Source organism: Rhea pennata, chromosome 3, assembly GCF_028389875.1.
Source record: "Rhea pennata isolate bPtePen1 chromosome 3, bPtePen1.pri, whole genome shotgun sequence".
Classification (NCBI taxonomy): Eukaryota; Metazoa; Chordata; class Aves; order Rheiformes; family Rheidae; genus Rhea; species Rhea pennata.
In genome coordinates, this window is record NC_084665.1 from 29,734,194 (window position 1) to 29,747,902 (window position 13,709).

Below are 13,709 nucleotides of genomic sequence, written 5' to 3' on the forward strand. Positions count from 1 at the left end.
ATAGGAAATATTTTAATTAAACAGAAAATGTATCAGTAGGTTCATGGTGCTTACAATAAATTCTCCCTCCCCAATGTAAAACATTATTTAAGAATGTGGTTAAAATGGTGCTTAATGTCAAAAACTTGAGAGGTAAACTAATGGAAGCATTCGTACCCTCTTAAAATCACTTGTAAAAATCCTCTGTAAAACCATATATATCTACAATACTTTGGTAACAAATAAGAGGAAAGATACAACACTTACCCCTCAGATACCTCACATTTTAACACTGTTAATATGTGGTCATAAGCATACAATTCTGCGGAAAAGCCAGACGATAACCTAGAGTACAATCCAGCCATGCTAAGGCTCAATTCTAACGGGTACACAGAGCAGTCATGTTTAACACTTTGCAGAAGACAGACTGATGAAGAGTGCTTAGGTAGACAGGGAGACCTACATGAGTTTCTTCCCGCTTTTCGTTCAGGTTTCGCACCTGAAGAGAGATTCCATAAAAAAAAAAATTGTCTACCATACCCATACAAATATCAAGCTGTACCTACTGCTCTTAACTATTCTATTATGCATGCCCTCGATTTAACATGTTCTTTCTTACCTTTATCTGTGCCAGAGTATCTAAAAGAGGAAAAAGGTATTATGATGATAGCAAGAAAGTAATTTTATAGAATACAGAGAGATCATGTAGATGAACAAGAAGTTACTCTACAGGCATGTGATGCCAGAAAGGATAGAGCCTGATTGCTGACAGTAAGCATCTGGAAGATAACAGTGAATCACAGGTAAACTACCAAAAAACCTACAACTACCTATAATAGTAAAATTTAAAGTCTAAGATTTAAAGTCTACTCTCAGTTTTAAGTCTTTCAAAAAATCAATTTTAAGCATGACCAAGAGTGAAATTTAAAGCACTAACACTTCTTATCAGAAAAAAAAACCATAAGAACAGAGTTTCTTTTTTTCCAAAACAAGGTAAAACAGAAGCCTTTATTATACTTTTGATAGGCAACAGCTCTTCTATTAATTCACCACTGGTTCTTTGGTTTCTCCTTCTCAGAGTGGAATCTTCGCTGGCTTACAGCAATCTACAAAGACCATGCACTTACAAGTTTTCATTTTATCTACTATGCTTGTGAAGACATTCAGTACCATCAAACTTTGATAGTGAAATAATTTTATGAATTTGATCAACACATTAAAGCATTCTGTCTACCTGCAGCTTTATTCCAATTTCCTAAAAGATTACAGCCACACCTAAGGGGCCAAGCAGTTTCTCGGAGCTCTTTTTTTCATCCTACACCTTTCACAAATGCTACTGAACACCTGTGACATCTCCGGTCACTGTGCTTATCATTTGTCTCCTTGATTAGTGATTCAACACTGCTTACTGCATGGGTTAGTATCTGGGCTTATGTATCTTGTGTCTTTCGAAAACTTTATTATGTATTTCTGTGTAACATGTGTGTAATGTGAATTATTTAACTGCTTTTAAGAAAATAAGTCTGAAAACAAAACCATGGATGTTGCAATGTACTTTTCCAAGCTGAGCTGTACACCTAAGAGAATACTCTAGAAGATTAAAGCGGTGCTGTGACACTGGGGCATACATATCATTTTACTGTGACATGTGTCAGAGATTACCTGCTTCTGTTCTTTCCTATATTTTTCAGAAGAACTAAAGGCTTTATAGCCTTGTATCCTGCCTTTAATAACTGACATGTTAAAGAACATTTGCAGTAAATCTGCTCATATTAGCACAGGTGAGATTTTAATACAGAAAAATCTTCAGAGGGCATCAAGGGTCTTTGGTGCTCATTTTAAACAGAATTACTCCCCACACCTCACGTGTGCTGACAAATGCCTTGTAAAATCTTTGACAAAGTAAAAAAAAAAAAAAAATATTTTATAAAACAAAGTAAAAAATAGAACAATGTGAAAATACAAGATAGGCAGACACATTTAGAGACATCAAGAGAAAGAATGTATTTTTCACAAAAGCATATAAGTCCTTGTCTCCTGTAAGATCTACTCCCGTTATAGCAACGATCATAATGAAATTATCATCTGTAACATATCAGATGATCCTTCACGTCAAAGAGCAGTCATGAAGAAACTCAGAATGAAATTCATTCTCTGTACTGCAGGTTACAATTCCTCATGAAATCATTTTAAACTAGTACTCATTTTGGCAAAATTATCCAAAGGGACAAACTTATAAAGACAATCTGTATTTTACATAATTGCTTCTTTTGACCAATTAAAAAATTGAGAAACAGAACAGACTGCAGTTTGACTATCGTAACAGTTTTTTATTGCATATCTTGACATACGTGTTCCGTATCTGACTCTCATCGCTTATTAAGTAGATAGATCCTCTTACCTCAGACTTCATATTCTGTTTCTGTAAATTGGCTATTCTATTTCTCTACGAACAAAGTAACACTTCAGAAGCAAAAAATTTAAAAAAATGGCAAAAATTGTCTTTAGCTGTATAAAAAGACAAGGAAAGAATGGACATTAAGTTGTTTTATAGTGAGGTTATAGTAAAGACCAAAGCTAATTCAGAGATGTTCTTAATAATCAAATGATTCATTTGCTGCTTAGGTATCACTGAAAAATACGACAGTCATTTGAATGGCAGAATATGACTGCCATTTCATGACAGGAGAATTAACTGAAATGGATGTACAGAAAACAGAGATTATCCTATCTGAAGGAACAGCAAAATTCGAAGAGTTTAGCAAACTCAACCGAAGGGGTAATCTCTACGTCGGATTTTAAAACACAACAAGACAGCATTGTATGATATGACTAGCGAAGAAAATTTGTAACATTAAGCTATTAAGTCATAAAGTGCCAGTGGGGAGAATGATTCAGAAAACTACAGACCTTCATTCTGACCTTAAGAGTACCTAGAAATTTACTATAAAAATCTTGAAAGAGAGAACAGTTAAAGATAGGGGAATAATTTAAAACTGGAATAAAGTGCAATGTGCAAAAATCTTACCAAACTAGATTGTACCAACCTAACTGACACTGTAGCCAATAAAGGTAACTCCATTTCCTAGACAAAGGAAATACAACAGTCCTAATAATATGTGTTTCCTGAATGTTATCTCAAAGTCTCTTGTGTAACTTAATTCAAAACTGCAAACCTTTTAATCAAGATTTGTGTAAGAGAAAAAAGCAGGGCAGCTCTAGGTCTCAGCAGAGATCCAGCTCCCATAGTTCTTCCTTCACAGCTAGAAAACATCCTGGGGTTTCTGTAAGACACTGAAAACAGCAAGGAGTAGACAACCTCCTGGAAAAGTCTGGAGGAAGAGGGGGGAACCTACATGAGATGCACGCTTGCGCTACAGCTTTTTTTAAATACATTATACTCTAGTTTAATCTATATGAGGGACAGTAAAATATGCAATATACTGCAATTAGGGTAAGCTATTAGATAAAATGGAGAAGTTAGATAAGACACAGAGCCTTAAACACAGTTATGTTGAAAAGGAAATGAACATATTGGAAGTCATTTACTGATGGAGCTAATCTAGAGCTGAAACAGTGTTACTTAATACTCTAATTAAAGACTACAGTAAGAGAGTTAGGAGAGTGCCAATGAAAATCTGTCAATTAACCAAAAGTCAGGAGACATTATCTGCAGAGAAGATCCAAACACTATAAAAAACAAACCTGAATATCTTTTCAAGGACTAGAGTAGTAAAATGATATGGAATGTAATAGTGGGCAAGAACACCATGTATATGAGGACTAATTAAAAAAGATGTTACAACTCAAGAACTCATCAGATGGAAACAACAAAGGGATCCAAGCATGCCAGCTGGTATCTGGGACCCCTCATCAAGACGACAAGGAGAAAAAACAAATGCGATTCTGTAACACGTCTATCACAATACAGTCAATACGAACAAGGAAGTATTAATGCCACTCTCCAAAAAATGGGTAGGACATAACTTAGAATACATCATGCCTAACTTCCAACTGAAAGAGATGCCTAAAAAAACTGCTCATATGACCAAGGGAATAGGAAACAAATTACTGGAGAGATTTAAAGGCCTCAGCTTGCTTTGTCTGCTAAAATTAACAGATGGGATATATGACTGACATCTACAAATACCTCAAGGGAAGCATCAGAGAGGAAAAACAATTATTCAAAATAAAATACAATGCTGGCATAAGAACAAATAAGTATTAAATAACCATGAATAAATATCTGCTGCAAGTTAAGTTTCCAATGATCAAAGCAGCAAGTTTCTCGAAAAGTTTATTTGGGAAGGTGGCATTCCTGGAGTCTTCCCATTGGAATAATGGGAAAAAATCGAATTCTTTTTAAAATGTGACTTGATCGGTTTATAAAAGAAACTATACAGCATGCTTGCTTATGAAAGGACCTGAGTCAACGTCCCAGCAGGACCTTTGCCATGATGTGTTCGTATGATTCCGTGGCATGCTGATGTGCACAGAAATTCCAAGCCTTGCTTAAAGTGAAAAACACATGCTGTTCAACTAGTGCTGAACTGCTGCTGATATGTACATATTCAGCATACAGGCATGTGTGCATGCATATGTGTGCATGCGTATATACACATACATATAGTATGTTTTGTGTGCATACATAACACCTGTATGGATGTACATAAATCATGCATATGTTTTTTTTATATATATATATATATATATATATATATACACACACACACATACACACTCACACATTATTAAAAATATTAATCTATATATTTTAGCAACAGGTAATTGTCAAATCTCAACCTTGGTGTCCTTGGTCAGATTAAGACAGGCTTGTATCTGTTTGCAGTATCTGAATGGGTGAACAGGTGTCTCACATCTCCTAAACTAACAACAACAAAAAAACCTTCCAAAAAGAACTATGCTAGCAAGTTTAACTCTACTTGAGAAAATAGCAGCAGAATCTTAATCCTAGGCTAAAATGACTCCACTATGCTCAACCCAAGGAGACAATCTGCAAATCCCAGTGCAAACACCACAACTGGAGTTTGGGAAGGGAGTGTTTACATTATCAAAAGACGCCAAATTTGCTGGGTTTTAGAGTTCAAAGTAACCAAAACCAACCTAAAGAAACCTGTCTATAAATGCATAAATAATCAAAGAGTCTGGTGAGCATTTAAACAGATGAAATTTAGCCAGATGTTACAACTGCTTTGAAACAACTTTCTTTCAAAATCATTTTTGAAATCTATTGTTTCTTATTTCCTAGCGAAAGGAGGTAAGCTACATATTTTATTATCACAGTATGTTTACTTTAAAAACAGACTGGAAAACACTGTACTCTATAAACAGATTCAGCTTCACTCGGCATTCTCGTTTGGAAGCTGAGAAAGTATAGCTTGGACAGAGTGAGAGAAGGGCTGAAACCTTGGTTAAACCAATAGGCCCAAAGAGTAAAGAAAACACTGGCTCAGTATCCGGTGGCTAGCTAGTAATCTGTGGGATATTCCAGAGGATAATACTGGGACTCGTACGCTTCAACATATTTATCAACAACTTGGTTGAAGAGTCAGAAAGCACCTTCTAGATATCTGCGGACAATACTGCATTAGCAGGAGTGGCTGAAACACTGAACAGCGGAAGTTCAGTCCAGACAGATCTGGAGAAACTTGAGGACTGGGCTAATAGAAACCTCATGCAGTTCAACAAGGAGAAATACACAGTTCTGCACCTGGGTGGAATAACCCCAAGCATTATCACAGTAGCAGCCCCACAGCAAAGGACCTGGGGGTTACAGTAGATGCCAAGCTGAATATGAGCCAATGGCATGTTCTCATTGCAAATGGGGTAAACCACATACTGGACTATGTTCATTAGGAGGAATGTGGCAGCAGATCAAAGCAAGTTACTATCCTCCTCTGCTTGGCACAATGAGGCTGCATACAGAATAGTGCATCTAGTTTGGGGCTGTCAGGTTCAAAAGCCATTAGAAAAACCTGAAGAGGGCTCAGCAAACAGCTGGTCAGATTGTCAGAGCCTAGCGTACATGCCCTGTGAGAAGAAGCTGAAGGAGTTAGGTTTGTTCAGTCTAATAAAGAGTAGGTTAAGGGAAGATTTGACAGCAGTCTACAACTAGTTGGAGAAATCAAGATTACAGAGCTTCAAATGTAAAGCAAGCAAACGGGATCAAGCAGTCTCCCTTCAACTAATGTTTCTATAGCTATGTTTGACTTCAGCACCTTGATTTTAACTCTGCCTCATTAACAGATCAGTGTTTTTCTTTTCTTCCTGTATTTGTAAGCCACCATTTGTTACTGAAGTTTCAATAAACAATAGCTCCTCCTGCTAAAAATAACAAGATTCTTGAGATTGACCTGGTTTTCAGAAAGAGTTAGTAACACCATCTTTATTTCAGTTCGTGCTATTATTTTTGGCACAACGTATGCTGTATTATTTAAAATATCAGTTTCATACCAAATAAAATTCGCCATTTAAATTTTGTCTAATTTAGACAGGAGTTGTACTAATCAGAGCTCCTGATCAGCGCTTCCTCTGGATGAGACCAAGAGAACCATGACCATTCTTACTAAGAGTTAGAGACAACAGTAACAGGAAAATTCCATTAGAAATAAAGATTTTACGTAAGTTTTAGGACTATCACTCTGGATAATTTGGCTTTAAGGAACACTGAAGATTATGTTAAACTCCTGAAATGACATCCTGACAGGTCTCAGGACTCATTAAAAGGTACTTTCAAACTTAACATTTTACATGCATAAAAGAATACGAGTGTTCCCATGGAAGACGGAACGGTCATATGATTTTGAGGGTAGACTTGGAGAATCACAGTGAAGTCTGGAAAAACACAATTGTAAAAACAGTGAAATATATCAGCAAATAAGCTCAAGAGCAAGGATGTAAGAGGGCTACGCTGAGGGTTGGACTAGATGATCTCCAGAGAGATTTTTTTTTTTTTGCAACTGACTTGATAAGGTTATGGAAAACTGATTCAGATTTCATTTTTCATTTTTACCCCATGTGAAATGAAAAACACTAAAATCATTATAAAAATGTAGGGTTTGCACCTTCAATAAATCTAACATTTGCTCTGTAAGGAATTAGAAAGTATTTAAATCTCAGAACAGTAAGCAAAATAGTTTAAGTTCACTGACTTGAGAAAACATTCTTTCATGCTGCATAGCCCTAAAATAAATACTTAAAAGGAACTAAGAATATGCCACTATATCTTGGTTTTCATTTTCCTCCAGATAGAAGTGCTAGAATAAACATTCTTATTAGTTTACGTTGCTGTGTTTTTACAAGGTTAATAACTGAACTGTCAATCAAAGCCTATATAAATACAGTAGCTGAATACCTTCTGCTTTAGAAGCACTTTTATTTACAAGAGAGCTAGCCAAGATTTCCTAAGGACTGCATGGTCTGGTTTGCTTTGATCTCTTTTAAGTACAAGTTTCTTTATACCTCTTGGTTTGCTATTTATGATACCTTTGTGTAATCAGGTATGGAAAGCGCACCTGTGTCAAATAAATACTTCAGGAAAAGTGTGACTGAGAGGAATAATTATGCAACATGCAGGTTACTAAAGTAATCTGTAAAGTCTTTTTCCAAGAGTACTTTTGTTGATAAAATAGCAAGAGAAGCAAGCACATAATGGGCTCACAACAAAAACAGAGGTGTATCACTTAAAACCAACATCACAGACACAGTCCTAGCATTTACAGCAACATATTTATCAACATTAGATTTTTATATACACACATATATACACACAAACTTTTTTAAACAATTATTTCTCTCAAAAGCTAAAGCATGTGTATATGCATGTGTGTATATACATATATACATTTGCACACACACATATATATCTATGTGTATAATTGAGAGAAATTTATATACCTCTAGAAAGTCTGCAATAATTCTATTCAATCACTGTTTATATAACTATTGTCTTTAATTTTCGCCACAAAATTTGTATTTTATGTTTTTCTTCCAAACCTGCACTCTTTCTCACTATCTGGAAAGAGTAACTGCTTATTACTTCGTATATGAAGTTCATGAATAAGGGCTGTGTATGTTATGCATGGAACAAAACAGAACAGTTGCATCAATTCAAATTGATGAAAGCTTTTATTGCTGCAACAGAAACCAAATTACATACTCACAGGGTTATGTTTATAATACTTTTTATTTCACTGAATACATTTTACTCATTATGCTAAATATTAATATTAATGCCCTTTATTTATTTAAAACAAATGAAAGGACTGGAATTACCTCAGGCCAGCACATATATTTTTACTTTGGACAAACTTTCATTCAGGTTGCTTTACTGTACTTGTCTCTGTTTTCTGTTTCTGACATAGAACATCATGTTATGAAGTTCCTCCATAGTCTGTAGAGTGTGGATACATATGTGTGTGTACAGTACTTCAAGTGTGTGCCTAGGTCCCATAGATCTGTCTAGGTTTTATGCAGGTCAATATTTTTCCAACCTTGAAGTAAAAACAGTTCTGTAGGTTTTAGGCATTTCAGATAGACATGTGCATTCTATGTTCCTAAAATCAGCTGAAATCACACAGACAAACAGCATCCTCAAGCTCAATGAAAACAGTCAAGTTTTCTGCCACAGGCTAAAGATTTTAGCCAGTTTTAAATTAGAGTTGTAAAACTAATAGAATAATTAAAGTAATAACAAGGGGAAAAACAGATTTATAAAACAGATTTATGAGCTTGTTTTTAATGTGTGTGTATTTCTGCACAAAACTTTCATAACTTTCATCTTAAATTCACCAGTTAATAGTACCTTATCATCATTATTTCCACTATAAAGACATTTAGGAATAGGAAGCCTGTTCCAAATTATGTTTAAATAAGCATATTGTTATTGAACTATTAAACAGTAAAAGTTGTAATGGTTATCTGATTCAATCTGAACTTTTGTACACTTTCTTGAGACAGTTCCGAGATCAAATCTTCTAAATCTGTCAAAGTCAATACAGAAGAGCCAGAACATTTAAAACAACAACAAAAAGAAAGTTGAACAAAATAAATGTGGCCTATTTTTGGAAGGGGAAAGGTTTTCTTTTTAACAGAAACAAACCATCACAATATGATTTACTACATCAGACCCTGATTTGCAAACTGTCACTGGAACAACTAAAGTGGCATGCAGCAAATAGGCTGCAAAAGGTTGTGGAGAAGGACTTCAGAGGAAAAAAGTAAGAACCAGACATACCAAAGGCATTTAATTGGCTCAGATGTCTCACAAAACCTCATCATCACCGAGCCAGTATTTCAACTGCTGTGGAAGAAGCTGCAACAGACCAAGGTCGCTAGAGAAAATCCACTAGGGAATCACTGGTAAGATCCAAGATAAAGCAGTCTCAACTCTTCCCCCTGCAGCACGAAGTCCAAGTAGTACTGAGCTCTGAGGCAAATTTTATGAATTCGGCCACACTTGTGTTTCCCTGATGAAGTCGGTCCCAAGAGGCTCAGCGCTCTGCTGACTCACTACTGCCCTTCCATGCCTCAACTGCAGACTCATCAGAGTGGTCCTTTCACACCTAGTCATAATTCAACTGGCTATAGAGTACTCCTGCCAGCGGTGCCTCCATTTCAGGAATAGAGTCAGTCTGGGTATCCTAGCGATACTCGCAGAGTGCTATCCAATTTTATGACATCAGTGAGCCATTACAGCTTGGCCACACTGGTACCACAAGAACTTCAGTTTATCCCAACACACTACCAGCAACTCCTCTGTCAGTACACATGGGCCTGCCTCAGAAGCCCTATCAGGGCTCTGTATGATGCACTGCAAACATCTAACAAAGTTGCTGTTAACACTGACAAAATATCATTGATATGAGATTTTTCAGCTATGCCATTAGAAATAATGGGAAGCATTAGCCTGCCAGAGGGGAAATATTTAATAGGAATCATGTACTTATTAGGTATTTTACATACTTTTAAATTACTACTCTAAATGTTTCAGAAAAAGCAAGATAATACCACATTAATTTAGGGAGAATATTATGAAGAAAGAGAGATGATTGCATTAGAATTTGTTCCAGATAGCTCTCAAATTTACAATAAAACACAAGCAAGATATCACACTGACTTTGCCACAGTTATGACAGGAATATTTACCTGACTACAGAACTCTTGAATAGGCTTGATCTAGTTGACAGGGCAAATAAAAGCACTTATTTCCTGCTAAAAGCAAGCCTACTTTCCTCCATCTTAACATAGCTTTAAATTATACATATACATATATACTCTAAAACGTGTGTGTGTGTATTTACATTTAATTAACCACTCAAAAATTTATCTCACTGCTAATGAAAGGAAAATGTCATTCAATTGGTAATTTTTTTCTCTAAACTATCATACTGTAAAATACAGTTGTTTATGGTCCTAAAACCATTTGTATTCATACAAAACTCTAACATCAAAAAACAAATACATGTCAATTTAGAGGTTAAAAAACAGCCTATTTTACTGTTTTTAAAGTCAGTTTGGTCCTACCTAGTTTACCTTCAAGTGTGCAGGCAACCACTTGCTGGGAAATGTTGACCACTCAACTTGCAATAAAAACAAAGCTAGCAGAGAGCAGTCATGCACACTGACTGCCTCACAGCCAACAGTACAACTTCAAAATCTGTTCATATATCCACACAGTTTTTGTCTACCTTAATACTATTAGAACGATCAGTTTCTTGTTTTCCAGTCCTTAGAAGTTGGATGGTAATCAACAGTTACTGATTGAGATCAGTGAAAACAGACTTAAAGAAGCACTATGCAGACAGTAACAAACACTGAGATTCCCTCCCCCCAAAACATATCTAAACCAATATTGAGAACTTGGCAGTATTCATATGCATGCTAGTACAAAAATTAATATTTACTCCATATAAAATGTGTGTGAAGTTGGCAGCTTTCTTAATATTTTTCTGAATCTGTATTTTCACTTCACTGGAATCAAAATATGTAAGAGCTATTTTCCCCTCAAAGAAATATCAATGCAAAAATATACATCGGTTACTTCGCTTAAAAATCACCAGGTTGCACTGCACCACCATTTCTACCCTTAAAAGAAAAAAAAAGAAAAAAAAAAGGAAAAAAAAAAAAAAACACCCTCCAACCTCTGAGGCCATCAGTTCTTCCTTCTGAGGACATGGAAATATTCCCATACCAACTTCAGTCTTCACAAAAGTCGTGATGATCATTTATTATTGGCTTAAAGATTCAAACTTGTCTTAAGACAAATTACTTCAAAGGTTATTTCTCACTATACACATCTTTTTAAAAAGATAAAGGTCAGAAATACTAGGTATTTGATGAGAAGCTTTTTCTAATAACAAGCAGTAACAGCATTAATTGGCACTAAACTACAGACCAAAGAAGTCAAATACATCCCCAACTTCAAACTGAATATATAGCAGAATTTAGGTAAAAGTATCACTGTTACTAGTATAATTCACCTGGGCAGAAGAGAATTCCTCTATGGTGAGAAATTTAATTTTATTTCAATATTGGTTTCAGTTAATTTTATATGTAAATTATTTTGATTTTCATGTACAGATCTGGGTAAAGTATCACTACACATATTCCACCATCTTTTTGAAGTCTCTTCAGTTCAAGGTATCCTATCTTCTCACATGACACATTCTTGAGTCTACAATCACAGTACATCTACTTTAGATGAACTGCAATTTGCAGTGCCACTAAAAAATTACCCATTAAAAAAAGAAAACAAGTACTACTCACCAACTTCTTGAAAAACCCATGGGATTAGCAAACTTAAGTTGTAAACTGATTACACAGGAAATCTGGAAACAGCTATTCAGTCAAAATAGGAAAGGCAAAACTAAGCTGCCACCTGTGGCTCTGCAGCCTACAGAATTCAATGCTGTTCAAAGTCCTTCTTCAATGAATTTCTATTAGAAGAGGTGCGGTCCATGCACAGATTTTTGAGATGCTCCTCAGAGCAGACACTTCCAAAGGGACAGCAAGGCCACAGCAGTCAGTGGGAGTACACACTGAGAGCAGTTTGAACAGATGCAGTGGCAACAAAGCTGGAAAATACATAGGAGTTGGAAAAAAGTTGTCTTTTGACAGTATGGTAACTATTCAAATTAGCATACAGACCTAGCATCCTCCAAGTGTGAAGTGTCTGGCTAAGCTAACATAATTAGCTGTGCTGTGAAGGGCCTGGTGAAGGGTTGGCTATTTTCTCTAAAGTACACGGAGGTACACCCACTCAGAGCACACTATCTGTAACCAAAGATAAACCGAGTAATTGCAAAGACTCCTTTCTCACCCTTCCTCACTACAGTATAACCTGTATTTATGTGGCTAGAATTTCATTTCAAAAAAAAATTATGTATGATAGATATGATATGGTCTTTCTCAGAAAGATATAGAAACCAGAGAAAATGTCTTTGGTTGTAACTTTCTTTTCAATAGAAAGAAAAAGCTCTACCTATACAGTTGCATGTATCCCTGTAAACAGACTTTGCACAATTTCTCTCTCTTTTGCTTGAAAGAGCTGGACATGGTTCTTATTCTCCAACTCTTAATGCTCCAATGCATTATTTTTCACCTGTGCTAGAACAAAAAGACACATCAGTATTCAATGAAAACAAGATACAATCATATCTCATATAGGGCATGATGTAGCAGTCTTCAAATTTCCAGTCAACACCTAAGAGTTAAGTTTGGCATCACTACAGAATTTTGCTCAAGAAATCCCTGTCCTTCACTGTCCCAGTTTTTCACTCCAGTACCACCAATGATGCAAACACACTGCAAATGACCCATCTACAGCACTCCAACAACCAAACAAGTGCAAGTTTCTTCAATCAATGTCTCCTCAAACTACAGCCCAAGTTTTCAGAGAAAGGACCTTCTCTACCATAGTCTCAGTATAGCTTTGTCTTCAGATCCAGAAAGACAGCTGTATTTAGCTTACTGACCTAATATCCCTTCAATGTTCCTGAAGCCCAATTCATCTTCCTCTTCTGCTTCTGTCCTGCAGTAGGAATGGCCACTGCAGATGTAACTTAGTAATTCTGTCAGACTTAAACCCTCTACTGTCTCATTGAGATGGGGGACCCTTTCACACCGGTCTACTACAAACAGTCAAAATGACAAAGAATTGTTTGGAGGGAAAAACAACACACAACAAACCACACCCAATCATTTTTTTCATATGCCCAGAAAAACAAACTCAATCAGTTTACTGATCAGACACTAGTTCTAGTTCATTCAGCTATTTACTCTAGTGCTTCTGAACTGATCAAGACCATAGAAAAATGGACCACTGCATGGCAAACAATGCAATGTGTAACTTATTAGAAGAGATAAATCAAAAGGAGAAAAAAAAAGGGGGGGGGAATAAAACACATTGTATGGTAAAGCAGCAAGGTAGTGGAGTTAGGCCATCAGTACTTTTCCCAACAAGGCTTTCTTGCTTGAAGTATTTACAGACTCTTTCTTCCCCCAAACTGTAGTGATTTCATACAAACATTAGTTGAGAAAATGACTGTAAAATCCATCCCATTTTAGACAGAAGTCCAGAATAGCACAGCAATAAGGTAACTCCAAACTGACACAGGAGTGAGATTTAAAAATACCTATTCTAAAATCAGACAGGCTTGAAACCAATGAAAGATCCTAATGACCACATCAGAGACACAGTCTGTCTGTCT

General features: G+C 36.0%; 1 protein-coding gene across 3 annotated transcripts in view; it reads right to left on the reverse strand.

Annotated features, from left to right (window-relative positions):
- THADA (THADA armadillo repeat containing) overlaps window positions 1-13,709 on the reverse strand; it is a 170,297-nt gene that overhangs the window by 110,797 nt on the left and 45,791 nt on the right. The gene's annotated exons all lie outside the window — the stretch shown is intronic.